At 43.3% G+C, this 16,493-nt stretch overlaps 1 long non-coding RNA gene across 2 annotated transcripts in view; it reads right to left on the bottom strand.

Moving 5' to 3' along the window:
- The window catches only part of LOC147117046 (uncharacterized), a 32,138-nt gene extending 19,605 nt beyond the window's left edge, over positions 1-12,533 (bottom strand). For both annotated transcript variants that reach the window (XR_015078349.1, XR_015078350.1), the window contains exon 1: positions 12,414-12,533. This is a non-coding gene — a long non-coding RNA (uncharacterized LOC147117046). The remainder of the gene's footprint in view (positions 1-12,413) is intronic.
- Positions 12,534-16,493: the final 3,960 nt, after the last annotated feature.

The raw sequence follows: 16,493 nt of genomic DNA, 5'->3' as shown, positions 1-16,493 counted from the left end.
TCCGCGGCAGAGATTACAGATGGCTGCTGCATTCTCCAATGCAACAACCATCTAATTTCTGCAAAAGAAAGAGGTTTGATGAGTCTTGAATTGAGAACTCATCAAACTACAGAGAATGTCACTGTTTAACAGCTTCACAGAGCTGTCAAACGATGGCAATTTGACAGATGAAACATCATATGTTGACGTTCTTTGTAACCGGCCTTCCCTTAATTGGCCTGCTAAGCCTGCTGGGTGGGCTTAACAAGGTCAATCAAGGGAAAATAGCGTGGGTTGGCCAGAAGTTGATGGAGGCGGGACATCGACCTGACAAGTGGAAGTCCCGCCTCCAAAAGCTCCCCATTGGCAAAATCCAGCCCCATGTCTTCAGGTTATTAGTCCAAGCCCCTGGATTACTAGTCCAGTAACATAACCACTATGCTACTGTACCCCTATGAGAAGGGAAGAGGACCATATCATCACGTCTAGTAACATGCATGGTCCAATGGGATTTGAAAGTATCAGGGGATTAATGTGAAGCTCATGACTAATACATTTCTCATTAACATTGGACTGTTCATCACATTTGCTAAATATCTGACAGTCACGGGGCAATTTTAACCCTTCCGTCCAGCGGAAACCTCAGTTAAAACTGCCCGAGGGGCTTGCCTGCCATAGTCTTTGATTTTAACCTGCTCTTCTTAGCAGGCGGGAAGGATGCCCATGGGAGTCCTTCTTGAAAACCCTTCCCCGCAAGTTATCCGCGTGCTGGGGACTGTTCCTTCAGTTCCGGCGGTAGCCTCCTGCCGCCTGACATTAAAATCGGGGCTTCAGTTTCCTGTGCATACAGCTCAGCGATGGAGTTCACTCTCCACAGTTGATAGAGCAGATTGGAACATTTACCAGTGAGGGCCGCTGTTCTTGCAGACACAAAATTTCCCGTATCATTCATTACAACAGGTGAGGTGGGTGCTGGAGCCTTGATTACACACACACACAATCTTGTTTTAACAGGTTTGTGGATACGGGAAAGAAAAAGGGTCATCTAAACTTTGCCTTTATTTGGTTTGGTCATGTTTATTTGCATCTGACCGTGGGCAGAAAAGACCCATGTAACTGAAAGTGAGGTTAGGATCTGAAAAATTACAACAAAGGATATTTCAAAATTGAAAAGGAGTCAGCAGTGGAACCAAAGCAAAATACACCCCATCTATTCATAAGTACGTACACCCATCCAATCCTAAGTATCATTTAACTCCTACCTAGTTATCTTTATTGCTCCAAATTTTCATTAAACAATATTGAGATAAGAATTGCTTGGGTTATTCTGATAGAATTAGTTTATGATTTCGTTAAAAATACCAGTGAGTTGAAATCTTCACTGATACATGTGCAGCAATGACTTGGAGCATCTGCCACAGATGGTTGGGGGCTGGGGGTGGGGGGATTTCCGCAGAGCATCCTTAATGCTCTGAGGATCCTAATCCAGCTCCCAAATATTGCATGTTCCTCAGCAATATGCAGTCCAAATACTAGAAAAAAAGACCTTGCATTTATCCAGTGCCTTATTGTGTCTTCAGAATATCTCGAGGTGCTTCACACAATGATTTTTTTTTTTTTAAGTGTAGTGACGTAGTTATGTAAGCAAATAGGGCAGTCATACTGGGCCAGCAAGATCCCATAGACAGTAATGAGACAAAGGACTAACTAACCTGCTTGTTGGTGGTATTGGGCAGTCGTATAGCAGATACAATTTAATGTGAATAAGTAAGCACTTTGGGAGGAACAATATGGAAAGGCTGTATAATCTAAATGGTACTATTTTGAGGGGGTTACATGAGCAGAGGGACCTAGGAGTGCAAATACACAAATCTTTGAAGGTGGCAGGGCAAGTTGATAAGGCAGTTAAAAAACATATGGGATACTTGGCTTTGTACATAGGGGCATTGAATACAAAAACAAAGAAGTCATGCTAAACCGTTACAAATCACTGGTCAGGCCTCAGGTGGAGTACTGTGTACAATTCTGGGCACAACACTTTAGGAAGGATGTCAAGGCCTTGGAGAGGGCACAAAGGAGGTTTACCAAGATGATACCAGGGATGGGGGGCTTTAGTTATGAGGAGAGATTGGAGAAACTGGGATTGTGCTCCTTAGAGCAGAGAGGTTAAGGGGAGGCCTAATAGAGGTATTCAAAATTATGAGGGGTTTTGATAAAGCAAGCAGGGAGAAACTGTTTCCTCTGGCAAGTGGGTCAGTAACCAGAGGTCACAGATTTAATATAATTGGCAAAAGAACTAGAGGGAGAATGAGAAGAATTTTTTTCCACACAGAGGGTTGTTAAGATCTGGAACGCGCTACCTGAAAGGGTGGTGGAATCAGATTGGACATGTACTTGAAGAGGACTAAATTTGCAGGGTTATGGGGTGTGGGACTAAATTGGACAGCTTTTTCACAGGCCCAGCTCAGGCACGACAGGTCGAATGGCCTCTTTTTTGTGCTGTAAGATTCTATGATTGCTCGAGGGACAAGTTTTGGCCAAGGCAGCAGGACGACTCCATGCTCTTCTTTAAATAGTGACACAGGAGACCAGATTTTACAATCGTAATGCCATCGGTATTTTTAACTGGGTTACCGTTAGCGTTCTGATTGGAAAATCTAAGCCAGGATCTTTAACAGCCACTCAAAGAGGCAGCCAGGGCTGACGCTTAAAGTATTTCATCTGAAGGATAGCATTTTCAACAATGTAGCATTACATCAATACAACTGAGATTAGGCACTCAAGTTCTGCTGAATCAAACCCACAACTTTTTGACCCAGGTGCAAGAGTGCTACCAACTGAGGCAAGATGCTGCATAAGGTGATTTCCGGAGGGGGTCTAAGAACTGGTGAAATCCATTCACTCATCCCATTTGTGGATGGTAGACAAGAGAGCCAATCAATCTCAGGATTTCAGCTCCTAAATATAGGGATGCGAGGGAAGCATTCTAATTTCCTTATGCTGCTGCTAGTGATTTCTTCGTCTGATGGAATTATTATTGCAGACTGACAGGGCACAGATGATCTTTACAGATTTCTACTGCAGGCATTGCCAGCTGTTGAAATGACTGTAAGATGCAAAAATAGCAATGAGCATCAACAGCTGAATAATAGCGTTATTATCTCGATGGAAATGACAGCCTTAAATTGTTAAATGCAGGCAAAACACTGGAACACCAATAACTGGAAACAGCTGGGGATTCCATAATATATTCAATATTTTTTGAGGGGATTTGTTTCTGTAAATTTGACACAAAATGACAGGTGTGGCTATTTTCCTGAATTTAGTTAATGGAAGTTTTATTGTACTTGGAGTGAATATAACAAATCGATTGTTTGTTTTCAATGAGCGTTGATGACTGATAAACGGACAAGGTGACTCAGTTGAACTCTGTAGACTCTGGCACACAGCCACTAAGAAAAATCCATCAAGCCTATGGGTTTTACACCAGATTTTACATCACTGCAGAAAGGGGGACTATTGATATCGTGATCAGCGAGCCTGTTCTCATGGCCAATTGTTGGCATGGCATACGAGTAGAGGTCCAATTTCCCGGAGCTTTGTAGTACTTTGAAGAGACCCGAGCGATAATCATTCTCATATCAAGGAAATTTGCTGATCTGTAGGTGCAGTAGCAGAGAGATAAAGGGTTGTAGTCATATGATTAAAACATTGCCTTATCTAGGTGAAAACAAGTTTAGAAATGTATGGCACAGAATAGAAATAAAACCATAAATATGAAACAAGAATTAAAGCACGATACAGCACAGAAACAGACCATTTCTCCCATTAAATCTGTACTGGTGCTTTTCTCCACATGAGCCACTTAATCACACTCTCCTTGCTTGCTCTTCATACACTTTCAAATTCCACTTTGGCAAGTAATTATCTAAACATGTATAGACTCAACATAACTGTGGTAGAAATTTCAAAACTAACCACCATCTGTGTAAAGAATTGCTAACTAATTCTTTTTGTGATTATTTTAAATTTGTGCCTCATCGACCTACATTGGCCCCGATCCCCCGACACCTCAGGTTTAAAATGATCATCCTCATATTTAAATCCCTTCATGGCCTAACCCCTCCCTCTCTCTGTAACCTCCTCAATCCCTACCACACCTACCCGCAAATCTCCATTCCTAGCCTGGGTCCAATTTTGCCACATGAGCAGCGCACGCCCAAACGGAGAGGCCCGAGGCCAAAACTGGGCCTCAGGCCTCGTCTACATCTTCGGGTTGAGCTGACTGTTTTTTCTCATGGGGCGAGCTGCCCATGGAGGCCTGATGTGCCTGGCGATCGCTCGGACTCTGGAGTCAGAGGTAGCACTCCCCGTAATGCATGCCAATTTCTACCCCTGGCTGTGAATATTAGCTAGGGGGAAATTAAAGCTGTACACTTCTGATTAGGAGTACTATTGCCGTAGCCGACAAACACCTCACTTAATACAGATGTAGCTCAATAAAGGAGTTAACAAAACTACTTCATCCTTTTCCAGAAGAAATGTCAGGAATCTCCATTGTTCTCAATTGTAATTCATGATTAGCCACTTTTCGGGAGGGAAGGGTTACAAATTCAATTAAATGATAATATAAAGAAACTTCAAATATAACTGAGCACTAGAGTGAACTTAGAGTTGTATTCAGAACACACAATATGCTGCTAAAGCAGTCAGTGTGTCTTTGGCAGGCAGGAATATTCACATCCAGACCAAATGCTATCAGTCATTGTGTCAATCAGTTTAGTTTCCATAGGGATCTACAATAAGATTAGCTTGATATTGTTTGCAATCATTTGATTGATCGTGCCTGTCAAAATACTGGTCGACTGTTGGCCAATATCTAATTGATCATATTGTTCTGAGGGAAACCGTGTTACTGTACATATAAGGTAACAGGATTTCGCCCATTAGTCCCATGCAATGTATAATAACTTGTAACGTACAACATTTATATTAGAACACAGAAGTACATTTTTCATCTTGCATTGCAAGTTCCAATAGTGATACCTATGAATAATCACTGGATTATGGATGTTTAGAAGAATGATTGGCAAGCAAGCATAAAAGGTTTACATTGATTGGACTATTAACTGATGATGGGACAATGAGGAAAGAGATGCATCATTGTGATTGGGGAATGGATGTATCTACTATCATGACTAACTATCACACTACAGTGGATCATATGGTGATCATACATGTTAAGAAATGCAGTTGCTAATCATAGTACCCAATCATAGTATCTTTCTCCAGAAGAAACAGGTCAAAAAGGGAGACAGATCTGGGCACTGTTTATTGTTAATATGGATATTGCCAGATCAAACCTGTTTTACCTTTTTGCTGCATTTGAATACAAAATGGAGGTGTACAAGACAGCTAGCAGAACCTACCCAAACTGAACAGGAAGAGATTAAATTTCATACAGGATGGCTGCAGTACCAAAGACTTAATTCATTAATTCATGCCATTTACTTATTATTATTAGTGTAATGTAGCCAAGTTTGCGGATGATACAAAGATGGGTGGGAAAACAAGTTGTGCAGAGGACTCAAACAATCTGCAAAGGGATATAGACAGGCTGAGTGAGTGGGCAAACATTTGTCAGATGGAGTATAATGTGGGAAAGTGCAAGGTTACACACTTTGGCAGGAAAAATAAAAAAGCAAATTATTATTTAAATGGAGAGAGATTACAAAATGCTACAGTTCAGAGGGACCTGGGGGTCCTTGTGCATGAAACACAAAAAGCATGCAGGTACAGCAAGTAAAAATAGAAACATAGAAGATAGGAGCAGGAGAAGGCCATTCGGCCACTCGAGCCTGTTCCACCATTTAATGAGATCATGGCTGATCATCCAAATTCAGTACCCTGTCCCTGCTTTCTCCCCATATCCCTTGATCCCTTTAGCCTTAAGAAATATATCTAACTCCTTCTTGAATATATTTAATGAATTGGCCTCAACTGCTTTGTGTGGTAAAGAATTCCACAGGTTCACCACTCTCTGGGTGAAGAAATTCCTCCTCATCTCAGTCCTAAGTGGCTTACCCCTTATCCTTAGACTGTGACCCCTGGTTCTGGACTCCCCCGCCATCGGGAACATCCTTCCTGCATCTAGTCTGTCTAATCCTGTTAGAATTTTATACGTTTCAATCAGATCCCCTCTCATTCTTCTAAACTCTAGCGAATATAAGCCTAATCGACCCAATCTCTCCTCATACGTCATTCCTGCCATCCCAGGTATCAGTCTGGTGAATCTTCGCTGCACTCTCTCCATGGCAAGAACATTCTTCCTCTGATAAGGTGACCAAAACTGCACACAATACTCAAGGTGTGGTCTCACCAAGGCCCTGTACAACTGGAGCAAGACATTCTTGCTCCTGTACTTGAATCCTCTCGCTATGAAGGCCAACATGCCATTTGCTTTCTTCACTGCCTGCTGCACCTGCATGCTTACCTTCAGCGACTGGTGCACAAGGACACCCAGGTCTCGTTGCACTTCCCCTTTTCCCAATCTATTGCCATTCAGATAATAATCTGTCTTCCTGTTTTTGCCACCAAAGTGGATAACCTCACATTTATCCACATTATATTGCATCTACCATGCATCTGCCCAATCACCCAACCTGTCCAAATCATACTGGAGTTTCTCTGCATCCTCCTCACAGCACACACGCCCACCCAGCTTTGTGTCGTCTGCAAACTTGGAGATATTACATCTAGTTCCCTTGTCTAGATCATTTATATATATTGTGAATAGCTGGGGTCCAAGGGCCAATCCCTGCGGTACCCCACTAGTCACTGCCTGCCACTCAGAAAAAGACCCGTTTATTCCAACTCTTTGCTTCCTGTCTGCCAGCCAGTTCTCTATCCAAGACAGTATCTTACCCCCAATCACATGTACTTTAACTTTGCACGCTAATCTCTTATGCGGGACCTTATTGAAAGCCTTCTGAAAGTCCAAATACACCACATCCACTGGTTCTCCCTTATCTATTCTACCAGTTACATCCTCAAAAAATTCCAGTAGATTAGTCAAGCATGATTTACCTTTTGTAAATCCATGTTGACTTTGTCCGATCCTGTCATTGTTTTCCAAGGGCTCTGTTATTACATCTTTTATAATGGACTCAAGCATTTTCCCCACTACCGATGTCAGGCTTACCGGTCTCTTCCCGTTTTCTCTCTACCACCTTTTTTAAATAGTGTGGTTACATTAGCTATCCTCCAATCCATGGGAACTGTTCCAGAGTCTATAGAATTTTGGAAGATGACCAGCAATGCATCTACTATTTCTAGGGCCACTTCCTTAAGTACCCTGGGATGTAGATTATCAGGCCCTGGGGATTTATCGGCCTTCAATCCCATCAATTTCCCTAACACCTTTTCCCTACAAATACTGATTTCATTCAATTCCTCCCTCTCATTAGACCCTATGTTCCCCGACATCTCTGGGAGATTATTTGTGTCCTCCTTTGTGAAGACAAAACCAATGTATGTATTTAATTGGTCTGCCATTTCTTTGTTCCCCATTATAAATTTCCCTGAATCTGACTGCAAGGGACCTACGCTTGACTTCACCAATCTTTTTTTCTTCACATATCTATAGAAGCTTTTACAGTCAGTTTTTATGTTCCCTGAAAACTTACTCTCATAATCTATTTCCCCCCTCTTAATTAATCCCTTTGTCCTCCTTTGCTGAATCCTAAACTGCTCCCAATCCTCAGGTTTTCTGCTTTTTCTGGCCAAGTTATATGTCCTCTCCTTGGATCTTATGCTATCCCTAATTTCCCTTATTAGCCACGGTTGAGTCACCTTTTTTGTTTTATTTTTATGCCAAACAGGGATGAACAAATTCTGTAGTTCATCCATGCGGTCTTTGAATGTTTGCCATCAAATGTAATCAAAAAGGCAAATGGAATGTTGGCCTTTATTTCAAAGGGGTTGGAGTATAAAAACAGGGAAGTCCTGCTACAACTGTACAAGGTATTGGTGAGACCACACCTTGAGTACTGCGTACAGTTTTGGTCTCCTTATTTAAGGAAGGATATACTTGCATTGGAGGCAGTTCAGAGACGATTCACTAGGTTAATCCCAGAGATGAGGGGGTTGACTTATGAGGAAAGGTTGAGCAGGCTGGGCCTATACTGATTGGAATTTAGAAGAATGAGAGGTGATCTTATTGAAACATACTGGGGGGACTCGACAAGGTAGATGCAGAGAGGATGTTGCCCCTCGTGGGGGAATCTAGAACTCAGGGGCACAGTTTTAGAATAAAGGGTCGCCCTTTTAGAACTGAGATGAGGAGGAATTTCTTTTCTCAGAGGGTCGTAAATCTGTGGAATTCTCTGCCCCAGAGAGCTGTGGAGGCTGGGTCATTAAATACATTTAAGGTGGAGATAGACAGATTTTTGCAAAATAAAGGAGTGAAGGGTTATGGGGAGCAGGCGGGGAAGTGGCTTTGAGCCCAAGATCAGCCATGATCTTATTGAATGGCGGAGCAGGCTCGAGGGGCCAAGTGGCCTATTCCTGCTCCTATTTCTTATGATCTTATGTTCTTATTATTATGTTGTTATTAAATAAACTTAAGATGCTCTTCAGGTGTTTTCATTGTCTACCTCGAAATATTTGGAAAGCCTTTATAGCTTTTCAACAGCTGCTGTACTTGTTGAGAAACTCTCAGAGCTCTGCAGAACAACATGGATATCAAGAATCACATGGGGTGTGTCAAAGTGTGAATGAGCTCATTGAGACTGAGTAAGGACTAGGTTGTTCTCAGTAGAGGTGTACTACAGCTCTTTACTCCTTGGCATGAAGATATAAACATAAGCAACCATATGTGGCATTAGGAAAAGCATATAATTAGAAGCCACAGTTCAAATTGCTGCTGCTTTGAATCTTCACAACTGCAGTGAATGTATACAGGGCATCAAAGTACATGCAGTTGGGTGAAATTATGTGTATTTCATTATTAGCTGGCTTTACTTGTGAGCTCTATGCTGAATGTTTAGTATCTATAGCAACACCACCATCATCATTATAATAATAGTGTTACTATGGATACTGAGATATTATTTTAAGTTGCTGATGAAGTGAAAACTGCCATCACAGTGGAAGAGGAGCAAATGCCTTGCACCAATCCCTAGGTAAGCAATTTGTTTGCTTCTTCTCCCTCCTTCATTTTTTGTTCACTAGTTTATATGTTTCCTAGGAAGTGGACCCATAGAATGAGAGGGACAACCTTTCCTGTTCCTGAGCTTGGGTATATTGGATCACCTGGAAACAGCGAATACAGGAAAATCAACAACAACAACTTGTACTTATATAGCACCTTTAATGTAGTAAAATGTCCCAACGCCCTTCACAGGAGCGTTATCAAACAAAATTTGACACCGAGCCACATAAGGAGATATTAGGGAAGATGACCAAAAGCTTGGTCAAAGAGGTAGGTTTTAAGGAGCGGCTTAAAGGAGGAGGGAGAGGTAGAGAGGTGGAGAGGTTTAGAGAGGGAATTCCAGAGCCTGGGGCCTTGGCAGCTGAAGGCACGGCCACCAATGGAGGAGCGATTAAAATCGGGGCTGCTCAAGATGCCAGAATTGGAGGAGCACAGATATCTCGGTGGGTTGTGGGGCTGGAGGAGATTACAGAGATAGGGAGGAGCGAGGCCATGGAGGGATTTGAAAACAAGTATGAGAATTTTAAAATCAATGCGTTGCTCAACCAGGAGCCAATGTAGGTCAGCGAGCACAGGAGTGTTGGGTGAAAGGGACTTGGAGCGAGTTAGGACACGGGCAGGAGTGTGTTGGAATAGTCAAGCCTAGAGGTAACAAAATCGGGCAGGAGAAGAAGCCCACACATTTATCTGTCCATTTAATTGAATGAATGGAAATTGGGCAGGTTCCCTAATGGATTGTGCAATCCTCCACAACCAATGTTTTTCTATAAACTGCACCCAGGCAGTCCAATACACCCAGGCAGGAAAATCTGCTCCGTAGAAGGAGGCCAGTTGTCCATTGTGATTGTGCCAGCTTTCTGAAGGAACTATCCACTTAGTTCCATCGTCCTGCCCTTTCCCCTAGAAACTGCTCTTCGATGATGTGAAGCAGGATGCTTTAGTCTCATATGTTAGGCAAACATGAACTGATTCAGTTTCAGTAATTTTATCAGGTAATGAGGCAGACGTTGAAGCATTGTATAATTCTTTTTATCTTCTTGCTAATATAATGGTATGCCTATCAGCTTATGGATGTCAGGATAAAACAACATACTGTAGGAGTGCTTGAACTCCTAACGAAAGTACTGAGACTGAAACTAACAGTTAACCAAACGTGGTTTAATGCACTAGTAAAAGTTACAAACAAAAACGCAGGAGAAACTCTATACAGGTCTGTACACCAACTGGTTCCACGAGGACTGAGGGGGAACGCCTCTCCCCTCTGATGTCATGACGTCATCACATTTCCCGCCGTTGGGAACGTCACGTGACCTGCGTGATGACGTCATCGCGCTGGATCGCCATTTTACCGAACCCGCGCTGTTTATGCAGAGCAAACACTTAAAGGTAACAAGCCCCTGTTAAAGGCAATTATATACATTACTGCAAGAGTCTCTTGGTGGCTTTGCCACAATACTATACATGAGAAATGACAAATAAAGTCATCTGCTGCATCTGTGCCTCTTACTGGAATCTGAAATAAAGCAGAATGCTGAGACTGTCCCAGCTTTTTATCTTATTGGTAGCAGTGGCCTGGTGCATTCCCGCTCCAATGAGGTGTGTCACACAGCAGTAGGATGTAGATTGGTGTCTGGTTCCTCATCTGACAAATTCCTGATCTCAGGCCTATTGTCAGGAAGGAGACACCGAGCAGAGGTTAGATTACAGCAAATACAAAAGCAAAATACTGCGGATGATGGAAATCTGAAATAGAAACAGAAAATGCTGGAAATACTCAGCAGGTCAGGCAGCATCTGAGATGAGATTACAGCAAAGGAGGATAAGTAAGGGGGGAGAAAAAGTAAACGCAGACCTCTCTCATCTACTTCCTAGGAGCCTGTTAGAAAGTAGCATTGGCAGAAGCCTGTGAGTAGACCCCACCCCGTCACTCCCCGACCCATCCACTCAGCCAGGAATGTATGCCGCAAAGCTACCGAAAAAGACATCACAAAGTAGATAATTTATTGGTATTTATCCGAGGTCCTCTTGCATTATTCTAAACTGGCATCGCAGTATGGCTGTAGTCACATTGCAGTTACTGGTCTGAGACTAGTGTCCGTGAACTGTGATACGTGGCTGGCAGACTGGAGTTATATTGGTGGCAGCTCATCCACTCGGGTCACAGTAAGGGCAGCCGCAAAAGAGCTCTCTATCTGTTGCACACACAAGGCTCCATTACCCGGGCCACTGAATTTTAATGTTAGGAGAGCATGGGTGGGAGTGTCCATTCTATATAAACTTTTAGAATGCAGCTTCACACTGGCCTGGAGTTAAACTGCAATTGATGGAGATTTAAACAGATTTGAGATCAGAAGCAGAAAGAAATGTAGAGACAGCAAATCTTTTGTAGTGAAGCAATGGTGCAATGGCTATTCACTGATGCAGCGATAGACCCATTGCTTCATGAAGTGGGCAGCAGGATAGTTGGCCTGTTTCTAACTGTGGGGCACCATCTCCATGGAGACCGATCCAGACTTTGTGTGAGGAGGTGGCAGAAAGGGTAAATATGGCATCAAATATTCAGAGGACCTGGGAGCAGATGAAGGAGAAGTTTGCAACCTCACAATATCTGCCATGGTGAGGTTATTTTCTGCTATGCCAACTTTTTACGATACCTGTATACCTTGCCCGTCTATTTGGTAACAAATTTTTTGCTTTCAACCTGCTACATCTTGACAGAAACCACATGCAAAACACTCAGACAACCTTACAGTTCTTGTATAGCTTCGTGTGCATGTCCATACACTGCGATTTAGAACTGAAACTATTGTCATGCTCACACCTGCAAAGGTATTTCCAGAAAGCATATTTATTTACTCACACACAAGTGTAGTTGCTCGTCTGTCACCGTCCGTGGTCTTCAAACTCCCAACTTCTCTACTTGCAGGACAAGGCTGCAAATAACATGAAGGAGCAAACCCGCAAAGGAGGAAGGCCCCAAAGCATTAAGCCCTTAAATCCTTTTGAAGAGGTCGCTCTCCAAATCCTGGGTATTGGGGATTGTGAAACTGGTGGCCTGCCTCTCCCAAGCTCAGGAATGGTATTATCCTGATGCTGTTTTACTTTCTTCCCCTTACTCACTCACTCTCTTACATAGGCATACACTCAAGCACAACACTATGACACACAGTATAGTGCCATGTAAATATTATTTGAAAGGGTGTTTTGTATCCAATATACTAACCTGCGTTCCTCTCTGTTTTTTATCGGAGTCCCCAGCCTGTGGCGCATAAGAATTCAGCGCCTCACGACACCCAGCAAGATTTACACCAGCTGTCACAAGTGCCAGTAAAGCTACACCCACCCTGGGGAATTTAGATCATTCTTGGAGGGAGCACCAATTGAAACACAGAGTACAAGAGAGCAGGAGCATGTGCTGGTAGCAGTGGAAAAACGGGAGCTTGCTGGCCAGAGGGTCAGCCTGCGTCAGAACAGGCATTCAGACTTCCTGGGGTCTGCACATCAAAGAAGCCTGCTGGCTGAGCGTAATCATTATCTACAGTCATTTGGGGTCATCCAAAGCCCCCCTGCAGAGTCTGCCTGCGACTATGGAAGTTCACTATTCACCGTTGGCTCTGCTTATTGATGCTGCAGCCTATCACGGAGCACGTGGCCACTTAAGGGGCATCTGCTGCTGAACCCCCTGCAACAAAGTGGGAGTATGTCGCATGCAAATCTCATGCTGCTGCTACAGAGGCCTTGGGGCTCCTGTGTGCAGCAAGCTTTCTTGCCCAGCTTCAGCCTGCTGTGAGATCAGATTGAAAGCTTCACAACCCTCACTGCTGCCCAGAGGTTTGATCAGTGGACAAGGTGAGAGAGTGCCCAATAGCAGGTGCATGGCTGGAATGAGTTCATCCGGCCCTCCCTGCTCAGCTCTTCTTCTGCCTCTTAAAAAGAACTCAGACAGGGAATAACACTCAATCCCTTGCCCATTTTAAAAATGAAGCAGTTCGGCTTTAAGTACTCGTTTCCTGTAAAGCCAGAACGCCACTGGCCTTTATCAAACATTTTTTTATGGGCAAGCTGAGTGCACAGCACATTTCCCATGAGAAAACCACAAAATAATTCAAAAAGGTAATTTAAATCAATTATAATATCTTTGCAGAGAATGTGCAAGAACATTTTATGCCGGCCTAAAAGGCAGGTTGGAAGATCTTGCACAGTGCAGATTGAGCGGGAATCTGGCGAAATGGAGCCCAACCCGATTTTTACGATCTTCATAAATCCCATTCTGTGTCAGTGGGACTGATCCCGCTGGCCGCAAAATCCACTCCTGTAACTGGAGCCTATAGTTACTTTAGATGTAAAAAGGAAAACATACATTTCTGTTAGTTTTCACATCACTCAAGTCATTTACATTAGATTTTGAATCCATGTTTATAATTTCAGTTCGGTTTTAGTGTTGACTTTCCTTCTACAGTCAAATCTCATTAGAATATATTTCAATGGACTTCTGTGTCTTGTGTTGTCTGGCAAATATTCTGTGTTGGTACATTGAGTGGGACAAAAATATAATTACTGTGCTTTTCAAACTCATAGATTAGCAGATATCTAGGAAACAATTGCAGGGCTGTGACACAATAGAAAAGTTGGGATCATATCCATGACACAGATGTTTGAGTGGGCTGTATGTGGAACTGCCAGTACGACTGTGCTGTAGCAATTAATGTCTTTCAGAATATGTACAACTTTATATAATATATAAATTCACTAATTCATTTCAAACTCCCTTTGGTGTATTAATGTATACAGTAATATGTTTTATTTATATATATATAAAATGGAATTATTTCCAGAAGTTAAATCGAATCTCACGTTTTCCACATTAGCAGGGCGACCAAGAATCGATTTTCAATTCTTGTACATGAAAGGAGGCATCAGTGTAAAAGCTGTCAAGAAGTTGAACTGCAATCAAAGCTTATTTTCTGCAACCCTCAGCTTCCAGTTATACCTGTGATGGGTGTGGGGGAGGTGGCCGCCTCCCACTGTGCATCAAACCATCCCAGTCATTACCTGGATGTTCCCAGTCATCATTAAAACCACTTAGCTGCCTAGGCTGTGCATGAAGGACTACAGAGATCCATACTTTTCATGTGTCCTTGTTTCGATTTGATTTTAAAAATAAACACTTGTCGCCCAGTTTTAAAAATCCTATTGGATTTCTAATACGCTCTTATTTATGCCTTATCTTCTTAATCCTTTGAGGATGCAGCAGCAATTCTGACCAGAACCATCAGCAACGCTCATAAAAATTCCCCCTCCTGAAAGGTGCTGACAGAGAAGGTTGTATAAATCATTGAAAAAGCACTCAAAACGTCACGAGAAGGAAGTACACACAGACATGAAAATGGTAGAGAAAAGCAAAAAAAAAGCCTTCGCTTTCATAACCTTACTGATCACTATATTTGCAGCAGCAAACATGCGTGTCTTTTCCATGCTTTTATGTAAGATTTCTCTTCATTTTGCAGCTTCGCATTATGACTGAATCATTTAAAAGACACATGAAAGTAAATCAATGTGAGCAGAAACACATTTTATTAAAGTTTTTAGAACTGTTGAATTTTGTAACTTTTTTTATTGAGGTGATTCATTCTTGCTGATAGGCGAACATAAGGATCAGAGAATGACCATTTTTATTTTTAAACGGGAGCCTGCTGTCTAATGGTAAGAGGATGTTTATGAAAATTTGTTGAAGTTTACAGAAACTTAAAAAGAAACTCCTCCTGTGGCGGAGCCACCAGGAGGACTCTGATCTAATGTACATAATTATCTTTAACAAATTATTAGCTACAGAATGAATCTGTATCTTTGTTCATATCATTGCATGTACATAACGTAGCCCCTTTAAGAATGAGACCAAATGCGATGACGTCATCACGTTGATCACGTGATCTTCCAGTGGCGGGAAAACGTGATGACGTCATGATGTCAGGCTGGGGAGCCGCCCTAGCCAGTCCTCGTGGAGCCAGCAAAGAGTACAGACCTGTAATGTAGTACTCCTGTGTTTTCGTTTTAAACTCTGTTGATTAGTATTAAACATCGTTTGTTTGATAGACTGACGTCAGAGTACAGGAGAGAAGCCTGAGTATAGTAACAGACACATACAGTAAGGTAAGTTAAAGGGAATTATGTATTTCAATGTAAGGGACAACCGGTGGTACCGCCACAATTTGTTTGATAGACTGACTCGACCTCAGTCCTTTAGTTAGCAATCTAGCCATTCCTACAGTGGTGACCCCGAATTTTCGTGAACAATTTTCGCGGAAGAAGCGAAGTGCGACGAAACATGGAAGCGAACTCCGTGGCTTTGAAGCTCCCACAGTTTTGGGAACAACAGGTGGCATCCTGGTTCGTCCAAGCAGAAGCACAATTCGATCTCTGAAACATCGTTGCGGATCAGACCCGTTACCTTTACGTGGTCTCCGCACTCGACAGCTCCACGGCCTCATGGATCATCAGCCTGCTCGAAAACCCCCCCGGTTGACAGCAAGTATAATACTCTTAAAGCGCGGTTAATACAGGTCTTCAGGCTCATGAAGGCGGAGCGTGCCCGCCGGCTACTCGCTTTGCCCGGGCTTGGCGATTCCAAGCCATCTGTGTTAATGAGCCAGATGCTCACGCTCCTTAGCTCAGAACCACAATGTTTCCTCTTTCGGGAGTTATTCCTGAGTCAACTACCTGAGCAGGTTCAGGCTGCCCTCGCCAGATCGGAAGCTACAGATTGCGCAGCACTTGCTGCAGAAGCAGATACGATTTATGCGGTCACGCAGCAATCCTGCGCTGCCATAAGGCACCCCTCCCCCGTGAACGCCGCCTCCATCCCCTGGCTTGTGCTTTTACCACGCCCGTTTCGGCGCGAAAGCCAGAGACTGCCGCCCTCCCTGCAGTTTCGCGCCTAAAAAAAACCCGACATCAACACCAGCAGCAACTCCAGAAAAGGAGGACCGAGTCTGAGGGACGTTCCGCGGCCGCGATGGCGATTGGAAATTCCGGGAAGCTCCTCTACATTACAGATTCCCTCTCAGGCCGGCGCTTTTTATGCGACACCGGGGCGCAGTGTAGCACCCTTCCTGCCTCAGCACTCGATATTCAGTCTGGGATGCACGGCCTCTCTCTCTCGAGGCAGCTAACGGCGGGGCCATTTGTACCTTTGGCAAACGGCGGGTCCAGGTATGCTTCGGCGGGCAACGGTTTCAGTGGGAATTTATTACAGCCAAGGTTTCACAAGCCATCCTCAGCGCGGATTTCTTATGTGCCAACAGCT

This window comes from Somniosus microcephalus, chromosome 5 (genome assembly GCF_052327205.1).
Source record: "Somniosus microcephalus isolate GS21.2 chromosome 5, FLI_Smic_1.0, whole genome shotgun sequence".
Lineage (NCBI taxonomy): Eukaryota > Metazoa > Chordata > Chondrichthyes > Squaliformes > Somniosidae > Somniosus > Somniosus microcephalus.
The sequence above is the reverse complement of the archived record's forward strand: the minus strand, read 5'-3'. Positions and strand labels throughout refer to the sequence as shown.